The sequence below is a fragment of the Doryrhamphus excisus genome, linkage group LG14, assembly GCF_037039965.1.
Source record: "Doryrhamphus excisus strain RoL-2023G ecotype Guam linkage group LG14, RoL_Dexc_Guam_v1.1, whole genome shotgun sequence".
Taxonomy (NCBI): Eukaryota; Metazoa; Chordata; class Actinopteri; order Syngnathiformes; family Syngnathidae; genus Doryrhamphus; species Doryrhamphus excisus.
The window spans coordinates 10,694,835-10,715,528 of record NC_136370.1 but is presented as its reverse complement, the minus strand read 5'-3'; the positions used below and the strand labels follow the sequence as shown (position 1 = coordinate 10,715,528).

The following is a 20,694-nucleotide window of genomic DNA, read 5'->3' as shown; positions in this document are numbered from 1 at the left end:
CTCACAACTGGCACAGTAATCCCCAATAAACAAGCTGTCTAATTCCGTGGAATCTAGTGGCTAAATATAGCAGCCTATACGTTGGTACCTCAACCCACCGAAGAGTGTCAGAGAGCGGAGAGGATGCAGATGCGGTTTTGTTCACCACTTCTCCATCCCTGATGTAGTGATTTTCTATTTTAAGAGTAGTGTGAGCACACCGCCATTGTCCATGCTCTCATGAATATAAACAACGTTGTAAGTTGTTTGTGTGGTGCGATTCAAGTCAAGTCAAAGTCAAGTGTGGATATCCAGTATACTGAATTTATTTGAAAGTGATTGCAACCACAGCGCAACAGAAAGAAGTTGCTCACCTCGAACATATCCACCTGACCAAATTTAGTGTTTGTCCATTTTATATGAATGGACAAACATTACCCCAGACACATTCCCAACATCTTGTAGAGAGCCTAACTGGAAGAGTTGAAGCTGTTGTTCCAAAAGAGAGGACCATCAATGTTTTCTTCCATTTTCACATAATGTCGGTGCAGTGATCTCATAAGTATTATACTCATACGATATGATAAAGTATACTGTCAAAAGGTCTAGTTCACCCAGGTAGTCTTTCACCATGAGAGGACTAAATCCAACTGCTGACCTCAGCCAGGGGTTGACCATACATATCCTGTGTTTTGTATTAGATGTGGCACTGTGACCATTTCTCATTCTCTGCTGCACTCTTCTCTCTTTGATGTGTTCTTGTAGGTTAAAGAATGAATTGATGAGGTGGTGGACTTCTTCTTCAGCACAAAGAGAGGAGAGAATCTTGTTTGCTGTCCACAGTGGGAATTCAAGGTCAGTGTGCACACATATATACACAGTCAAGTTGAATATGGAGGGTTCTCTTTTTTTCTCTGATCCAAGGTTTCATTCATACATCCTTTAACATCATTTTGTTAAACATATGCTAATAACAACCTAGTTGGAGAATAAATGAGAACAATGCTGAATAACAGTCAGACAATAAACTGATCCCTTTGCTCACTTTTGTCCTTCTCATATTCATTCATTATTTGTGCTTGCAACTGTGTTTCTTTCATTCCTCTTTTTTTTTTTTTTACTTTAGGCGGATACAAAAATGTATCAACCACTGAAACAAATGTCTATTTTTTCTTACCCCTGTGAACTCTACACAGTGGGAGGAGTTGGGATTTTAATTGCTTCCCCATAGATTGCACCCTTGCTGAGAAACTGGGCTAATTGCAAAAGAAGTGAGAGCCGATTGTGACCTTCAGTGAATACTGCAAATTAGGCTCACTGCACCACACAACCGCAGCTTGTAATAATGGTGATAGTCTGACTGAGTATTGATTTTATATAATTGTGGAAAGCAGTTTCACAAAATGTGACACAAAATACCATAATTACAAGGGCGTCCTGATGCGATTATTGACAAGGAAATTTAACAGTCTGAATAATCACTTAAAGGGGTTAGCATGTAGGCCACTTTGGGAAGGCCTGGGTTCGATTCTCTCCTTGGGCCTCTCAGTGTGGAGTGTGCATGTTCTTCCCGTGCGAGCATGGGTTTTTTTGTATAGGTATGGATGTGAGTATGAATGGTTGTTTGTCTATACGTATGTGCCCTGTGATTGGCTAGCGACCAGTCCATTCTATTTATGTACTCTGCTTCTGGCCCAAAGACAGTTGGGATAGGCTCTAGCATACCCCCGCGACCCTAGCGAGGATAAGCGGCATAGAAAATGAATGGATGGATGGATGGAGGTTCAGTGAATTGCCTGATTTACAAATCTGACTATGGTGTCACTATGGTGTGTTAATCCATGTCTAGAGGGCTTTAATAATGTAAAAAATAAATATCTAAATATATATTTAGAAGGTCGTAAAAAGGCTTTCTACGCGATGAAAATATTTGATTTATAAATAAGGAATCCCATTTAACAGAAATTCACTTTTAACCCCGATAAACAAGGGGTTACTGTAGTACATTTTGAAATCCAGTTTAACAATACGTATGCATGTGTGCCATGGTTAGGTCAATTACATGGGGAATCAAATGAGAATGCTTTCTACGTTTTTTGGAAGTAGATGAGGAGTGTGATGAAATAGTCAGGGTATGTGGGAACTGTTTGAGAAGAATTGGGTCACATTCTAGCAGGTTTGGTTTTGCACTATGATAACGACAAACTAATTGGCAGATATCAAATCAAATCTCAAGACTGTTAATTAGTGTGATGAGCATGACAAAAGTGTGTGATTTCACTAGCCATGTGTTGTCTGTGCTGAATCAAATGTTGGAGGCTTAACTACATTTGTTTTGGGTTGTTTGGTTTTCTTCATCTACAACACATTTACAGTGGTGTGAGAGAGTGTTTTCCCCTTTCACGATTTTCCAATTTTTTTCACACTTAAATGTTTTAGATCATCGATCAAATTCAAGTATTAGTCAATGACAACACAACTGCACACAAAATGCCGTTTTTAAATGAAGCCTTTTTATTACAAATGATTGTGTGAAAAAGTGATTGCCCCCTCCTTGTCAAAACATAACTTAACTGAGATTAATTGAGACATAACAGACTGGAAACGGTTGTAAAGGCATTTCTAAATATCGAGATTCCAGCAAACCACAGTGAGAACCTTTAAACCACAAATGGTGAAAACATGGAACAATAGTGAACCTTCCTAGGAGTGGCCGGTCAACCAAAATGACCCCATACGAACCAAAATAGACGCGAGCTGAAGAAAACCTAATAAAGTGGAGGCATTTTGACAAACGTCGAGACATTTTAAACTTCCCAATTTCCAATTCATTTATAACAAGTATCCAGCTCATCCCGAGTGGCCTAGTCAAAGACCTTACCTGAATCCTATTGAGATGCTGTGGCATGACCTTAAAAAGGTGCATCATGCTGAAAAACCCTCCAATGTGGCTGAATTACAACAATTCTGGAATGATGAGTGAGCCAAAATTCCTCCACACTGCTGTAAGAGACTGATTGCAAATTGTGGCAAACGCTTGATTGCAGTTGTTGCCACTAAGGTTGGCCCAACTAGTTATTGGGATAAGTGGGCAATCCCTTTTTCACACGTGGATGTAGGTTTATTTTCCTCCTTTTAATCATAAAAAGTTTCATTTTGTGAAATCAGGAAGTGGGCTAATCATCTCTGACAATTTATCATCAAGATATTGCTCCACATTTCCGTATTTAGAGGAACCAACAAATCCTCCAAAGGTTGGTTAAGTGCATATACCTTTGACAGATATAGCTCATAACCTGAATGCATAATGGATCATGCAGTTCAGCAGCAAAGGCCTTGAAAGTAAGAATGATTGAGAACCCTAGCTTAAGCCTACACTCTCTATAAACTAAACTCTATATAAAAAAAGATGCAAAAGACTGCTTACCATATTGGCAAAACCTAGTATCAACAGGCAGTGCTTCTTATACTGCTATTGCCTAATCTGACAAGTAAGCCCAAACTCGAGGAGTGTATTTTTTGTGTCAAATCCTTCATATGCATCCACATTTAATTGTGTTTCTGCTTAATTTTGTTAAGGTTACACCTTAAAAGCAGGATTCTGTTATAATTGTTTTCAACACGCCTTTGGAATTGTGAGTCAGTATTGCTTTAGTTTGCACAGTTGTGTGTCATGGACAGTATAAAGAGAAACACAAGCTCCATCAAGAAGCTTTATTATTAGAACAGGAAAAAAAGAGGGCTTTGGGGACATATCAAAAATGTTCCCTTTTGTCTTAGCCGCATGGTATATGGGTGCTGTGTTTAGCTGACATGTTTTATTACCCCTTTTGTTTGTCAAAAAACAGCTTTGCCTGAAGGGATGAAACCAAGTCTATCACATTAAACACACTTGATACTCCAAACAAACACCATCCCACTCTGCTGCTCCTCCCCACACATATCCATCTTCCATAATGAGAACTGCAATAGCATATTGATGGGATTTTAATATGTCACTCCCCTACGTATTGAGCAAGTAAAGTAGAGCTCTGGATGGACTGATTGTCTTATTACACCAGGATTATTAGATTTTTAAAATTCTCTTCTCCGCTGTGAGGTTAACCTGAGGTTATCCAACCCAACGTCTAATTATCTACTAATTCTCAAGCGTGAAATCTTAAAGGCATGATACGATAATCAGTTGTTGTTTTTTTTGTTTATTATGCAAAATCAGCATAAGCCATTCATACTTGGAAGCTGGGGGTGGTGGCACATTGTGCTATTGAATTAGGTTTGTCGTGTATGTCGACCTTACTGACATATGCATGTTCCTAATTGCAGAAACTACTGCATTTTTTGCTTACATGTGGCAGTGTGAACAGTAGAATTACCATTTTTCTTTCAAATGTGACCCAGATGTCTATCATAATCCAATATGGATGCTATGTTAACATGGATGCTGCTGCAATCTGAATGTCCAGGTCACATTTATCAAACATATACTGTATCAAAAAGGTGTGTTTTGCCCAAATTGTCCATAGGTATGAATGTGAGTGTGAATGGTTGTTTGTCTATATGTGCCCTGTGATTGGCTGGCAACCAGTCTAGGGTGTACCCCGTCTCTCGCCCGAAGACAGCTGGGATAGGCTCCAGCGACACGCGTGAGGACAAGCGGTATAGAAAATGAATGAATGGTTCCAGACCCACTTCATTCAGGGGATGGGTGCTCTCGCATTGCGCGCATGCGCATCGGTGTATCGATTAATATCAATTATTTTCCACACCCTTAGTACATGCACATCATCCTTGTACAAGCAGTCTATAAAATTAATATAATACACTATATGTAGTCCTACATTTTGGTAGGCTATCATAGTATCAGTATGTTGAATGTTGGAGATAGCAGTATTGCCAAGAGACAAAAGTCCTACTTGCTGCAGGAAAACAAATTAACACATGACCCACTGTTGTGAAAGCCACCAATTTCTCTAAACAATGTAGATGTTTTGTTTCTTTTACAGACATTTTCAGAGTGGGTTGGCTTGAATGTCTTTCTAAGAGATCTGTTGAATGTGAAAAAAAATAAAAATCAAGTCAGTAAAGCTGAACCAAACTTGACATTAAAATAAAATCTTTAGCAACCCACAGTCTTGCAGATTATGTAAAAAAAACTGCCCGATGAAACTGTCAGGGAATCTTCTGTGCAACATTTGTTGTGCCTCCTCTGACTTAGCTTTGATCAGAAAATGTCTGCCTGCTAAAATCCATGAATGTTTCCTACTACAGCTATTTATGAACTTGTCCCAAAACTGTCACCCTGGCTGATGAACACTAGCAAAAGTCCTGGGGATGAATGTTGGTGGGGAGCAGGATAACATCAACCCCAAAGTCATCAAGAATGTTTTGCTGGTCCAAGAGGTCCTGAGAAAAATGTGTTCACCATTTGTAAGCTATTTCCATTTGCGATGCTTTTCTGCCTCACAGGATACTGGAAGTTAGCACTCGTTAGCACTCTAAACAAAGGTGTTGTTTTGCGTCAATAGTTGAGGCAGCTGGTCCCGGTTGTGCCTGCTGTCATGTGATAGCCAAAACTATATTTGTCCCCGGTTGTAAATGAATCAAGTGGCATGTGTGCCATATTTTTTTTTATGAAAATAAACTAAGATATGTTTTGATGAGTTTTAACATATCGAGATTTACAAACAAAATGTTTCATGAATCCTGAATAACATTTCCAATTTGGACCTGGTAGAGCCCATCTACTCAAAGTTTACATTCATAAAAACATAGGTTGTCAAATTTAATGCATTGATAATAAGCTACCTAATAAGTTACCAAAAATTCCCTTTAATGACACTGTTGTTTTTAACATGCGCACGTCTAGTTTGATCCTCGGCCCTCCCCGTATTGTGAGGAAACGCAGCGGTGCTATAGTCAATGTGGGGAAAGCAGGAACATTTATTGAGCAGAAATGGACAGAGAAAATTGTACTTTGGATGGTAAGTTTAGCTTCGCAGCCGTGGCAGATGGCTCTCTCGACAAGACCAAAGTCATTTCTATGTACTGTTGCTGTGAGTTGAGCTGTCACATAGTGCGTCGACTGCCAAAAAGAAGTGAGAAGGTACTGGAGCAATGCCTGTATTTTTTTATTTGTCATTTATACAGTGGTACCAGGGCATAACTAATAAGCGGCCCAACTAATAAGTGTTATTTTTATTTTTTTGCGAGGACAGCGATAAGGGAGCCTTGTGTAAATGTGTCATAGGTGGTAGTGATTGCGCACACACAGCTCCATCCTGGTGTGGTGATGTGTTGTCAGTAAGACAGGAGTGGATGATGTGCTGAATCTTCTTTTGGTTCAGTGGTGGAGTGCATTAAAGGGATGCGTTGAAACAGCAACTATGTTATATCACACAATTTCCCCAGCCAATTTTCCAAGGTGGAAGTCGCCTTTGGCTTTGAGAGATCTACTCCCCGAGGAGGTTGGACGAAGCAGGATTTCAGGTTGTGGTACGCCGTCTGCACAAAAGCAAGCAGCTTTGTATGCCACCACAATGGCAAGGAAAATATAAATAAACAAAAATAATGCTGCAAAAAACACAAGACAACATCAAGTTTGACATGTTATGCTGTGTTTAGATTACCATAAATCCACATGAGTTGAACAGAAGAATTGCTTTTTACATTATTTCCGATGAGAAAAATGTGGTTTATATACTGTACATTTCAGTTTTCTTTTGACCTTTTGCAACAGATTAATTTTTTTGCCAATTGCTGACAAATATTTTGCTAAATTTGCTTTGCTGTGTCAAAACTCGCAAAATGAGACACCTCATCTTCAATCAAAACCTAAAAATGCCATTCAAACAACACAATCACACACACACGCACCATTTTTGAAACAGTGATGTGTTTCAACACGAAACACTGAAGTCAAAATATTTTAATTACTTTTTCTCAAAAAGCTGAACGTTAAAGTATTAAGCAAGAACAGTTTAATTTTCCTTTTACCTTTATATTTGTTTTACAAAGAAATATACATACTAAAATAAATACTTAAAGAAAGAGTACTGCAATTCTGTGAAATCAAACCAAAATAATGAGAAGTGTTTACAATACTGTAGTTTACAGTAGTATTTAGTGTGAGGATTACTATTATGGATCTCACCTTCTGTCTGAAACTGACCAAAGGACCTCATCTACATCACAGATTATCAATTGCCATCGCAATTAACAGATTGCTTGAGGTGAAGCAGTGAGAGGACGTGGACGTGGAGATGAGGGAGAAAGATTTGCCAGTGGAGAGGTGGCTGTGGGCCTTGTCAGGTTTCAATAAAGTCAGGGGGTTGGAGGGGAGAGTGCTAGTGGGGACGACAAGGCCCGGGTACCAAGACAGCCACAGCAAAGGGTGTCAAAAGAAATCAGAGCAATGGTTGTGGATAATGTCATCAATCTGGGCATGACAATGAGTGAGGCCGCTGCCGTGATCTAGTAAGTACATGTAATGTCAGACCAATGTCAGGCCTGGATTGGTCATGCCCAGTGATTTCCCCCCTTGGTGCCTGGCAAGGGTCCATATCTACTGTAATGTCAGCAAGAATATCTGGCTAACTCCAGAAGAGAGAGTTGATGAAAGGACAAGTAACAATGTTAAAATATTGTTCGCTAATTACAGTGCAGTTCATCAAGTTGAGCTCATCATGTTTATTTCTTTATAAGGTTTATGGATTTTCTTTGCCATTCATCAAATAAACCAGTTACTATTGTAGTTTAAGCATAAATTGCACATTTTGTTCAATGATTCCACTGTCATTGTTTCGAAGCACAAAAATAACCTTATTGAAACATGCATTGCAGGAATGTAAGGGACTGAAAAAAAATAATAATACAGGAGCTTTTGTTGTGTTCTGTGTGAGTGATTTAAAGTAGTGTCCCTACAGTATTTCACAATAGGTGAGTCATTTCAACCAAAAGAAGTGCAAGTTTTTTTTAATAATTTGATATACATTGCAAGGTTGTGAAGATATGGTGGGGCTGTGCGTTACAAGGTATCTAATAATAATAATAATAATAATACATTTTATTTGTATAGCGCTTTTCAAAATACTCAAAGACACTTTACAGAAGAATGAAGTTGAATAAAGCAAGTAAACAGAATAGAAGACACACCAAAATACAACATTCATTGGTTAATACACAGTTAAAACATGAGTAAAAGTGGGGGGGGGCACACTCTCTATCTAGAGTTTTGAAAGTTGAGCGAGAACATCTGAGATTAGCATCAATGTGATTGTAAAAGAAAATACAATGTATTAGGGATGGCTTAAGGACCCTTTTGGGGTAGCTTCATCGTTATCGCTGAGTATGTGGCGATGTACCTTCCCCTTTCTGCCTTTGAACCACAAATGCAGGACGTGGAACGCCAAAAGTCCACTAGACTCGTCAAACTCAGTCTAATTTAAGCCTCTTTTGCAAATCTGCTTTTAAATGTAGCATAGTCCTAGAACTACCACATCAATACTGTGTAATTCTGCACCACTACAAACTAAATATTAAATAAAAGCTAAATATACTGTACATTTTCATTTTCAGTATATATCTACATGTATCTACATGTACCTACATGTACACATCGGCTTTTCCCTTCAGGGGTGGCAAATCAATCTCCATCCAACCCTGTCTTCTGCAGCTGTCTCTCTCACACCAACTACCCTCATGTCCTCCTTCACTACATCCATAAACCTCCTCTTTGGTCTTCCTCTCCGCCTCCTACCTGGCAGCTCTAAAAGCAGCATCCTTCTACCAATATATTCTCTATCTCTCCTCTTGACCGAACAAACTCAGTCTGGCCTCTCTGACTTTATCTCCAAGGCCTCTAACATGTATATACAGTATATATATGTATAAATACACAATTTATCATGTCTGAAAAGGAGTATGAAAAATCAGAGTAAATCCTAATAAAATGGTACACCAGCCCTTCCACACACACACAAATCGAAATTGAATCAGAGATATCAAATTCAAATAGCTATAAATATAGTACTCATAATTCATATGTACAAGAAAATAAACACAAAGTCATCCAACAATAAGTCAGTGACACATAAATAATTACTTATATAGACAGCAATTATCGTCAACATTCTTTTTGTCATCTAATCAGCCAGAGAAGAAAACTGACTGCCAAAATGTTTAGTGCTCTGGCATATTGAACTTCAGGAAACATCCAAGTGATTTCCTAACAAAGTGTTAGTTTTTGGTTGTTCCATAATGAGGACCAGAGTTTTGTTGACTGCTCACAGAGAGCATTTTCAATGTTGTGATACGATGGAATGATTATGTTTTGAATCAAATAATTTTTCTACTCTGATAGTAACGTTTTCTTTAGTATACTAAGTCTATTAGAGAAAAACCACAGATAATTAGTTGGTGTATCCATTAGCACCTCAGGAGATGGATTATAGAACAAATGAAAGATTAGATGAAGAAGCGCTACAAAAACAGACATCTAATAGTCACTAACCTCAAAGACATCTTTAAAATGAGACTGTTGGGGGACTGTCAGTCACTATATGTCACCTGCAAAATGTGCAACAAATTAAGACTGCTGAGCAAATCTTGGTTATGACCCAACAACCAGTCCCTGCATGTCTTGTAGTGCACATGAACAATGTTCACACAAATTTTTCAAGTGTGTGAGCATACAAATGACCAGAGCAACATCATCAGACGTGCAAAGTTGTAGAATCACACCTGTCCAAAACCTCTTTGGTTTTTCTGTTCCTGCATTTTCCTACAGCCGTTCCACCTTAAAATACCTTAATTTACCTTTTATCTTGGTGAGTGAATTTTGCCATAATGCGGGGTTAGTAAGAGTAAGTAAATACGTGCCAACAGGATCTCATCATTGGCTGAACAGTATTTGTCATTATGTGAACACCTGTTGCTCACAGAGTTGCACTACAGAATAAATTATGTGTTTATTTTACTGACATTTCCGGTTGGATTTTATTTTGCTTAACAGAAAGCATTTGCTGTGCCCTGAGAACAAAAGATCAGTGCACAATTACTCATATAAAAGGAACGCTACACATTAAGTAGTTTAACATTTGGATTTTGTACACACAAAATTGATTGCAAGAGGTATTGATTTGACAACTGTTTGTAGGTTTGTTGTTTGAATTCCACAACATTTTCCCAGCCACCCCACCGGGGAAAATCATTCCGGTCGCTTGTACTCGCTATCTTGTTATTTTGGTCACTACCCAAAGTTCACAACCATAGGTGAGGGTATAAGAACAGGGATGGACCAGTAAATTGAGAGCTTTGTCTTTCGGCTTAGCTTCCTCTTCACTACAACGGACCGATGCAGAGTCCACTGCATCACTGCAGACGCCGCACCAATGCGCCTGTCAATCTTGCTTTCCATCCTTCCTTCCCTGATGGCAAAGGACAGGTCTTGTATCAATCTCCATTAATGGAGATGTAGCATTCCAGCTACAGCAAACGAACACAAATATGCTGCTCCAAAATTCCTTCACCTTTTTAGAAGGATTTGTATCTGGTTCATGTTTGATTCATATGTTTTGGGCCTCATACAAAACCCTTGGGCTCTTGTATCCACTGAGATTTCCAGGTTGTTTAGGTCATCTTGCCTCCAATTACTCTGTCTTTCCTGATCTTACAGCCTGCTATTCCAAAAGCAATTACATACACATTGGCAAAGTATCCCAGCCTATCCCAGCTGTCTTTCTGCGAGAGGTGGTGTACACCCTGGACTGGTGGCCAGCCAATCACAGGGCACATATCGACAAACAACCATTCACACTCACATCCATACCTATGGACAATTTGGAGTCGGCAATTAACCTAACATGTTTTTGGAATGTGGGAGGAAACCGGAGTACCTGGAGAAAACCCACGCTCTAACCACTCCACCGCCGTGCAGCCGGCATGTAACTTCAATATTTTTTTTTACTAAGAATAGTACATAGCCAACCACAAAACAGAAAAACAACCTAACCTAACAATCATGTTTTTGGAATGTGGGAGGACGCTGGAGTACCCGAAGAAAAACATGCACAGGAAGAACATGCAAACTCCACACAGAGATGCCCAAGGCTGGAATCGAAATTGGGTCTCCTAGCTGTGTGGCCTGCATGCTAACCACTCCCCCGCCGTGCAGCCCCTAGACAGAAGATGAGGTAATTAAATTGTTTGTAATAGATGTTTCCTCTCATGAAGTAAGGTGCATACATTTCTACATTATCTCAATGTTCTATAGTCTACCCTTTTTACAAATTGCAGCGTTTATTGCAAAACAACGAACAACTTTAATAACAACCTACAAGCAGCACTGTAAGAACATTTATAAAAACAGAATGTATCAAATATGCATATGGAATAGAAATAACAATATCACAGACTTCATTAACAAATGTATAAACCGTATCAAGCATCATATCAAGAAAAACCTCGTTTTTCCTCCAGTTGATGCTCTCTCTCAGATTGTTCATGGAGAATATTTATGTGGAGTAGCAAATATATAATAAAATATGAATGACCTTATTTTGAAATGCAATAATTATGCGTAATTACTTACATTTTTATGTTTATTTCGGTCTCCGCACTTGTGTCTTGTCTTCTCTGCAAAGGTTGTAGCTCTGCCTTCCTCTTCATTTCAAGGGTGTTCCCCCGACCACACAGGGTTTCAAGCGGTGTACAACCATTAGCACTTACCCCTTACCCCTCAGTTTGGGGAGAATTGGGACACCACTTTATTCTTGTGAACACATAAAACCGAGGGGTAAGGGGTAAGACAAGGGCCAAGGGGTATAATTGGGATTCAGCTTTATGATGCTTTATTCATAGTCTTCACAACATTAAGATGGTTCCTTTTGAAATTCCCTTATCTGCCTTGAGTCTAGTGCTGTCCACACTGTTTTGATCCTTATCACCTTGTCAGGGCAAAGCATCATTGTAATGCTGACTTGTGTTCACCAGTTGGCTTTGAATGCCACAAGCATTTGCTGCCACTCCTGCTGACTCTAAGTAGCCTGTAATTGAATATCTTTGATGACAGTCCACTTAGCAGAAAGGAAATGGGAGGTCAAAACAGAGAAGGAAAGGATGAATCACCCCTCAAAACATATTAGCGTTTCAGTAGCGTAAAATACATTTTGTCCAAACAAAAGATTCTGGCATTTGAGGACATGCTCTCTGCATCAACATTGTCACACTGAAATTAGTATTTGTCAACAGCGGTCATCATCTTGACATGAAATGTCCTTACATCTTCCGTACTTTTGTAAGATGGTCTTTTTTCTTTTACTACTGGCTGTATACATTCTTTAAACCAATTTCTTCCTGTTTGTTAAGTAGCCTTAAACCCAAATCAAAACCACCCTGTTAATATTGCACACTGTTTACTATCTAACCTAGTATATTTGGAATGTAGGAGGAAATTGAAGTACCCGGAAAAAACACACGCACACATGGGAAGAACAGGCAAGCAGAGAATCGAACCCAGGTCTTCCTTACTGTCTGGCCAACATGCTAACCACACGTCCATCGTGCGGCCCTCACCCGGAGTCTTTAATGAGAATCTGCTGACAATCTGTCTGCTCAGGTAGCAAGCAGAGACCAGAAGTTAGCCCTTTGAACCGCCCAACACCTTTCCCCTCTCCTGGAAAATCACTGCTTTAATGGGGTCTGTTGTCTATTTGTAGCCTGGCTTTGTAGCAGCTGCATTTCACAACTCAGGATTTTTCAAAGAATCACTACCTCACATGCCGATGGTGTCAAAAAAGCAATGCTATTGTCAAGATGCGTGGTCAGGAAAGGGCTAAAATAGTGCAAAACTTCAATAAAACTCCAATAACACTGCACTGCTCAGACAGCAGGCTATATATATATATATATATATATTTTTTATGTTAGTGAAATGGCATCATTTTCTCAACCCGAACGAATTATTGCCTGGCATACGGTGTGTGCCAGGCGGAAACCACAATCTAATGTTTAAAAATAATGCAAAACCTTCAGTGAAGAAAAAACTTAAGGATCAAGCTTGCACAGAGAAACTCCATGTATGGATTTTGTTGCAGAGTGATTTGCAAGGCCTTCATAATAATAATGGATTGCAGGCTCTTGAATCACATAAAATCTGAGGTATAAAAATTATACCCACAAAGAGAAAAGAACCATAATGGCATTCAAATATATCAATAAATGTATTGTTTGATAACTGACAGGGCTGCTCAAAATTCAAAACAAATATTTCTTCCTTTTTTCCATCTTCAGGATGTTATCTTAGAGTTAGCTTCATTCCTTAAATGACTCAAACTTACTTGTTTGATGCACATTATGTAATAAGTGAGAGTTGGGTCTTTGTTGATTAAGTGACTCATCCTGGTGCCATTCAGCTGTAGAGTTTTTGTATCCTTGTTAAAACATATTGCTCCTGTTGTAGTATTTTACTCCCCCTTGTCGTCTTTCATGAACCGAAGATCGTCTACAGTATTCTGTAATGGCACCCAACAGCCGCAAGACTTCTGTCTTCCTTCAGCATGTCCACAAGTCTACCTTTTTGTGTGATGGCTTGATTCCTCTACCTTTTGGATGCAGTATCTTTCATCAACATGGTTGGTTTTATCAGGGAAAACACATGCAAATATATAGTTCAGAGTCACACTGCAGTTGTATGATTGCGAGCAAAGAACAGAAAAGATGCAAAATTGCTGTGTTTTTTCGCACACCGTGAAACAGAGATTCAGCGAAAGGCAAACGTAACTGTATATGTTTATGTCTGCCAGTGTTGGTGAAAAGATACTAGACAATACATCAGACATTATATCAATGACTAATCCGCCAGCTGAATGAAAATCTGAAGTGTGTATTAATAAAGCCCATCAAACGTTCCATTGCATCTAACCCTCTAGACCGAGCAGCCATGTGGATGTGGTGCTTCAGGAAATTTGCTTAAATCACATACAGTCCTAGCTCTTTGCAACAGTCGCGGAAAAATCTCATCAATATATTTGTGAACGACCAACTGATGCCAACAACCAATCACATTCAATTCAAATATGTATCAATTTTAAAGATAGATAGAGGGACAGACAGGCAGACGGAGTGCCTAACAAAAGTCTGTCACTTGTCCAACTTGCAATAATAAATATAACTAATAAATAAATAAGCAAGAATTGAAGGACAACTAAACAATTGCATTGCATTTGCCAAGGCCCACAGTGCAAAGTGGACAGTGGAAAAGTGGCAGATGGTTGATTTTTCTGATTAATCATTCATTAAACTGCATCCCAGTCAAAACAAATACTGGATGGCAACATCAACAGCCTGATATATGCTGACCATTACCTTCCAAATCACATGAGAGGCCATACGTCAGCCTCCACATCAAAGTTCCTGAAAGCAAAGAAGGTCAAGATGCTCCAGGATTGGCTAGCCCAGTCCCCGAACATGAACATTATACAACATGTTTGGGGTTAGATGAAGGAGGAGTCTTAGAAAATGAAACCAAAGAAGACAATGAAGTCTACCAGTCGTACAAGGCTGCTGAGATGTATGAATGGACTCCTCCAAGCTCATGACAATCATACACAATACGGATTTTCCTTTCCAAGGCACCCTGACTTTATGAGTATGTGTGGTTTTTCAAGGGGAATAACATTTCTAGCGTACATTATTTTTTCAAGACTTTTGTCCAAGTACAAGCTGACCTTTCTGTCCTAATTCAATGGTAAAATCTAATAAATGACACAAGAGAGCAGGGAAAGGGTTGGTCAAATGAGTTGCTGACCTGAACAATATGAACCAAACACAAAGAGTTGGTGGTTTCAGCTGCAACATAGAAGCAAACATTTTGATCACTGTTTTCTAAAGTGCTGTTATGTATAAATATCTGGTTTTGCCGAAAGCGCAAATATAACCCAAGGATTTCATGGATGTTTAAGGCCATTTTTAAATACACACCTTTGGGAGGCTGAAATCAGGGGATATTTACAGTTTTAAATAAAGAAATGATTAATTGAAAACCAAAATCGTTGTTAATTAATTGGGTAATCGGTTAATTATCGATTAATTCATTGTTTTAGCTCTACTGTACAGCAAAACAAGACTTAAATGTTAAGTGTTAAGTGAAAGACCAACTGTGCATATGTGCACACTGAGGACTGACTATTGCTAATTCACATAAGGTGAACTGTGTAGACTGTGTATTAATCCAACAATGAATCATTTGTCTGCCCTGTTTGTTGTAAGTGAACACATAACAGCACAAATAGTCCTTGTACTGCTGATGAGTGCATACATCAGGAATGGTTGTAAACAATATCCTGCCTACACAGCCTCTTTGAGTCAAACTGTGAGGAGGCGTTACTTTGTATTAACTTGAGACATAGACTAATATTGAGTTGTTCTGAGAGAGATGTGAGTCAGACCATTCAAATGTATCCTTGGTAGATCAATAGTAGATCAGATATTGATTTATGAGAATGTATTAAGACCAGTGTTGAATACAGATGTAAAAAAGGATGGAAGCAAATTTGTAATTTGGTACTTAGTCTGTTCTGTGGCAACTTTGACGGTGTCCTCTATATCATCAGGAATGGCATCCTAGCATCCAAAGTACATTTATATCATACTTTCAAGCCAAATACTTCTTGTGAAGCTGTTCATTCACAGCAGTCAACAGTGAAACGAACATTGCAAAGAACAGATCATAAGGTGGTGGTCCATTTGGCTCTTGTTCTCGTTACTTCCTTCATTCATCAAAGGAAAACAAAGCAAACATACAGTATCACAAAAATATACAGAACAAAGTGAAAGGTGTGCCTATGTCGCTATCATAGCTCCCGCCAGGTGATTATAAATGTGATTTTTACAAATTTACTGTTCACTTTAAAAAGACAAACAATGTAGAACATAAATACAAACAATATAGAATATATTTAAGCAGTGTTGCTCAATCATGTCATGTCATATCCACAAATCAGTGCTCTCATTGCCCAACTCACCGGCCACCAGTGTGTTGAGCAGGAAGTGTGCTGTATGGCAAGCTTACTTTTTGACTGAAAGGTTACATACACAATAGGCAGAAATGCATTTTTAATGTCAAATAGACCACTAACATTTTCGTTTCATTTCGTCACTGAAAACTCACTTTCGGTTTGTCATGTTTTAGTCATCACAGAGCCATGTTTTTCTGATAACCATCTCATTTTTGCAATGAAAAAATGAATGAATTGAATGCTTTACTTGTTGATAGTAGGAAGACGTGCTATTTTGGTATTATTTGTGCTTTAATAATATTGTTTTAATTGTTAACAAACTGTTTAAAATAAACCTGGCACTTTTTCAATAACTTACATTGCATACCGTATGTGTCTTATTTTGCTTTTGTGAATTGCATTCAGTGGCATCACAATAAAACAAACGCCATGTTTTCATTTATTACTGACGATCCGCCTGTATATGAATCAGTGGTAATGAAGTCCTGGTATTTTATTTTGTATTATTATCGGTTGTTCATGCAAACAAAAATAATACCGGTGCTACTCTTTTAAAAACATTAGTTAATTAAATTACCTTCCTAACTTATAATATCCCACATAAAGTAACATTACTGCAATAATAGTAATAATAAAGAGACAGGAAAAAAAAAAAACACAACAACAGCAGGCTTTTGTTCTAATGAGACAGCAAACAAAGCTCGTCATGTTTTATTGATAGATGTGGTTTTTTTTCTGCACCTAATTAACTGATGACACACTTCATGTCACACTGCCAAACATCAGATCATGCAAATGCGCAGCAACTTTTCAATGGCCTCATCAATGGAACTCACGGCATACTGGTGCTAAAATTGGCCTGGTTGGCCTGGTTTCCTCATTCCTCCTTCCTTTGGGAAGATTCTGGTATACAGCAGCTGGTTTGACAGGCTGAATGCAAAGTTATTATGGGGAAACAAAGGCGTGCTTATCATAATTTAATCCATCTTCTCAGTCATCATTTGATAAAGATTTAACAACAGTTGTAGTATGTCTGTAATAGTTATTTCCAAGGTTATTTTACCTGTATAGTGATGTATGTGTTACGATTTTAATGTTGCTGACTAGCGTAAAGGACAGTTCTTTCAGGGCTCACTTCCAAATGTGCAAACCGCATTAAATGCAAACCGTGGGAGAGTCCTGGACAAAAAAAATGAACTGCTAATTGAAAGATTAGACCTGAGACCAATGACCAGGATGAATGACAATATTCACAGGCATAATAGATAAATAGATAGATATTTAATATCTATCCATGTAGTAATAGCAGTATATAATAGCCATTGAGGCAGCAGTATTGTTGTAATTGATGATGATGATGGCTGGGTGTGCTCGAGAGATGAGGAAGAACATCACATTTGGATCGGACATTTTGATAAGATCGTTCCGTGGAAACAGAGCCTGGAGTAAACATACTCCCATCACAAATTTTGGGTCATTCTGATGATTTTACAGGATGGCTTTATCTTTAATTATTTTCAGGCTACAACCTATTGAAAAATGTAATGAATAAAAAAAATAAATTAAAAAAACTCCGGCGCCGATAGACTAAAGGTGATACTCTTATTATGCATGTTCAGAAGTGGTGGTTGGTTAAGAAGGAAATGTGCTTTGATTCCTCATGTTGTCTGGGGCAATGCAGCACCCAGGTTGATGGACAAGAAGCTAATCTGCATCGGCTGACCCGTAAAAAATAGATCATGTATCAACCACCTGAGCCAACCAGTGAACCCAGCCTCTTCACATGTGAAGAATACCCATCTGATACCTTTGGTCACATGATGTATGCAGCAGCTTGTCACTTAAATTCATGGCAATGTGTAACATACTACAGTAGTAATGTACAATGGCACCTCTTTTTTTTTTCCAACAAAAATATGGACACATATATATATATATATATATATATATATATATATTATATAGAGCACAATTATAGTTTTACAAGCAGAAAGTGAAATAAATATCAATGACAAATGAATTGATAACATGTCTTGTACTGTTATTAAAGACTAATAATACAAATGACTGAGGTGGACAGAAAAGTCTGTTACATGCGTAGCCACTTGCTACCTTGAACCTTAGCATTATGTACAAATGTCAGACTTCTGATTCAACTTCTGCCATACAAAACAATCTTGGGAAGATGACGTTCCCATCCAGGTCCACCGGAACTTAGTATTTCAATAGCATGGCTTCAATACTGGGAACTTCAGTCTGTTCAAGGACATTGGTGACAAAGTCGCTCCCGTGGATGTTAAAGAGGACTTATTATGCTCATTCTCTGCTCATTTTTTGTGGACTCCTCTACAGTAGCTCCACACGATAACCCACACAGAAAGCTTTCTATATTTTCTATATTCTGTACTTCTTTGTGCAGCGTTTCTATGGATTTGCTGCTTCTGCATCTAAGGGTCTGTGTAATTTATTTCACGCACAGCCCGTCTCCAGGCATACCTACTTTGCTGTGATTGGTCGCACTCCCAAGTGCTCCTGAGGACTTCCGGATAAGTAGGAACCGAGTGCTTGCAATCTGCAGCCCATGTAAGGATTGCCTTAATGTCACAGTGAGCCGGTGTTAAAAAAAAAAAAAAAACTCTCTGAAACAGAGCGTACATGTTAGGTTAATTGCCGACTCCAAATTGTCCATAGGTACGTATGAATGTCAGTGTTTGTCTATATGTGCTCTGTGATTGGCTTGTGACCAGTCCAGGGTGTACCCCGCCTCTCACCAGAAGTAAGCTGGGATAGGCTCCAGCATACGAATGGCTGGGTTATTAAAGAAAAATCTACACATTTACACTACAACTTAATCTGAAGCAGTTCACGACCAATATACGTATGTATCCATACTTTAACAAACTTTAACATACTAATACTAATACAAGCTGTTCAGCCAAGAAACATGCATATGAATAAAGATAATAGACTGTTGGAAATCAGTTAATATATTTTCATGAAATAAATATTGGAATTGAACATCGAGCCAGCAGAGAAGGCTTTGCTGGCCCTGAATGCATATCACTGCTTTTTTTTCAAGAGGTTTATTCTGAATATGTGCTTTGTGAAATACAGTACATGTCCTGAACAATACACAATAGCAGCTGTTTAGTGTTTCTTTCAGAAGACATAAACGTCCTCTATAAAGAAGGCATCATCAACAAACATTATCATGAGAAGGACAATGATTATGACTGCTTGACAAATCCTTTTTGTTTCTCCTCAAACATGGCCACTGGTGTTCGATCTGCTGTTTCAGCTTTAAGTGACAGTAGAGGAGAGCAAAAAGGCTATCCAGGAAGTCCTTTCATATTCTGTTTTAACACTTTATGTATTTAAATAAAAGTACATGTTTAATATTGTTTTTTTAAGCTTGTCATGAGGCCAGAGTACATATGACTGGAGGGCCAGCCATTCATTAACTTTTAATTTCCACATTTCAAGGTTGAGGACGGGAAAGTCATTTTGGCCCATGGAGCTCGACAGTGAATATTTTGAGATGTCAAACATACAAATGTGCCAACTTCCCTCATCGATTCTGATTAAGCCTGACAGCAACCAGAATCTGGTGGCTGGCTGTCACACTGAAGCACTTGGCAGCTGAGAAAAGGCCACTGGCATTGAGAACTTGTGTTCAAGTTCACACCACATGCACAAACCCAGACATCGTTCAACTAATGTGAGACAAGAAATTGACATGTTAATATATAAACGTTTTTAATTTGACAGAATGAATGATTTCTATTGTCTTGTCTTGATGTACAGTACATGTTTGGACTTGTCTACTTGACAAGTCAGCATTAGGGTGCACAGTCACCATGTTTACATCCACCAAAAATTTATATATTGTATAAAACTGGTTAAAACCGTTTTTTTTTTTAATGGATGAAAAACCTCAATTAAATTGTTTGACTTTTTAAGGGTCAGATTATCACACGTAAACCAGATCCCTCTCACATGTATGCACTGCCATTATTTGATGAATTTCTACACATGCACCATTTCAGTGTAGGATAAAGACTCAGTACCTTTTTTTTTTTTTTTTTGAATCATCCACAATCCCTATGTGAAACAAGAACACACATCTTTACAGTTTCTCTGCGTTCTAGTTAGCCTCCTCATGCTGGCAGTTTTCACTAACAATGATGCCAGTGTTGCCGCCAGGAATTCAGCTATTCCTCCTCTAAAAAACTTGAAAAAAAATTATTTACATGCTGAACATGTAATAATTTCCAGTGTATAAGTATAAGTCGCTATTTTTTTCTAAAGTATCCACTGCTTCAGTTGGGACGCTGCTATTTGGTAGTGTGTGAAATTTTAATGATGGCCAGCATCTTGGCTTGTTGCTACAACCTTCTACTATACACATGAAAAGCACGATTTATAACCTAGCATTGACTCGATACCCCAGAAAAGTACTTCCTTGGTGTTGACTCCTACAATAACAATGTTGCTATAGCTTGGTTAATATAAAAGGTCATGGCATGTAAATTGAGGTTTTTTGGGTTTTTTTCTTTTTTTTTGACAGCGCTTTATAGGCGAAGTACAATAGATGAGTCTTTCTTATGTCCATTGTAAGGGAAAAAACTGTATATATATGTAGAATACCCAAAAAGGGAAATATATGTTCTTGTCCCACAAAAGGATTGTGGATGACGGGCAA

General features: G+C 38.4%; 1 protein-coding gene across 2 annotated transcripts in view; it reads left to right on the top strand.

Moving 5' to 3' along the window:
- The window catches only part of LOC131140021 (leucine-rich repeat and fibronectin type-III domain-containing protein 2), a 100,567-nt gene that overhangs the window by 35,300 nt on the left and 44,573 nt on the right, over window positions 1–20,694 (top strand). For both annotated transcript variants that reach the window (XM_058090069.2, XM_058090067.2), the window contains exon 2: window positions 745–834. The gene's annotated coding sequence lies outside the window, so the exon portion shown is untranslated. The remainder of the gene's footprint in view (window positions 1–744; window positions 835–20,694) is intronic.